Genomic DNA, 1,202 nt, shown 5'->3' with positions numbered 1-1,202 from the left:
TACAGATGGAGGGTGAGAAAGTAAAATCAAATACTCGTGTTTTGTGTTTAAACAAAGGAGATTACAATGGGATGAGAGAAGAACTAGCTAAGGTAGACTGGGAGCAAAGACTTTATGGTGGAACAGTTGAGGAACAGTGGAGAACCTTCCAAGCGATTTTTCACAGTGCTCAGCAAAAGGACATACTGGCACTGGAGGGTGTGCAGAGGAGATTCACTAGGTTAATCCCAGAACTGAAAGGGGTTGGATTATGAGGAGAGGTTGAGTAGATTGGGTCTGTAATCGTTGGAATTTAGAAGAATGAGGGGGGATCTTATAGAAACATTTAAAATTATGAAGGGAATAGATAGGATAGATGCGGGCAGGTTGTTTCCACTGGCGGGTGAAAGCAGAACTAGGGGACATAGCCTCAAAATAAGGGGAAGTAGATTTAGGACTGAGTTTAGGAGGAACTTCTTCACCCAAAGGGTTGTGAATCTATGGAATTCCTTGCCCAGTGAAGCAGTTGAGGCTCCTTCATTAAATGTTTTTAAGGTAAAGATAGATAGTTTTTTGAAGAATAAAGGGATTAAGGGTTATGGTGTTCGGGCCGGAAAGTGGAGCTGAGTCCACAAAAGATCAGCCATGATCTCATTGAATGGCGGAGCAGGCTCGAGGGGCCAGATGGCCTACTCCTGCTCCTAGTTCTTATGTTCTTATGTCTCTATCAATGTATTGGAATGTGTACAGTGTGTAAAGTCCCTCTGTGGATTTGATTTAATTTATTTGGTTTTGCACAAAATAGGATAAAGCATATAAATATCCAGCAGGGGGCAGTATTGGGACACGGTGTAGGGTGTGCAAAAATCTGCTGGTTTAGCTCAGTGGGCTGGACGGCTGGTCAGTGATGCAGAGCGATGCCGGCAGCGTGGGTTCAATCCCAGTGCCGGCTGAGGTTATCCATGAAGGTCCCGCCCTCTCAGCCTTGCCCCTCGCCTGAGGCGTGCTGACCCTCAGGTTAAATCACCACCAGTCAGCTCTCCCCCTCCGAGGGGAAAGCAGCCGATGGTCATCTGGGACTATGGTGACGTTACTTTACCTGTAACAATCCAACAGGTGGCAGTGTTGGACACAATGCAAGGGTGTAAGGATCACGCGGGGGGGGGCAGTGTTGGGGTGTAGGGTCCCCCGGGGGGGGGGGGGGGGGGGGGGGGGGGGGGGGG

Source organism: Scyliorhinus canicula, unplaced genomic scaffold (assembly GCF_902713615.1).
Source record: "Scyliorhinus canicula unplaced genomic scaffold, sScyCan1.1, whole genome shotgun sequence".
Lineage (NCBI taxonomy): Eukaryota > Metazoa > Chordata > Chondrichthyes > Carcharhiniformes > Scyliorhinidae > Scyliorhinus > Scyliorhinus canicula.
Note: the sequence above shows the minus strand (reverse complement) of the source record.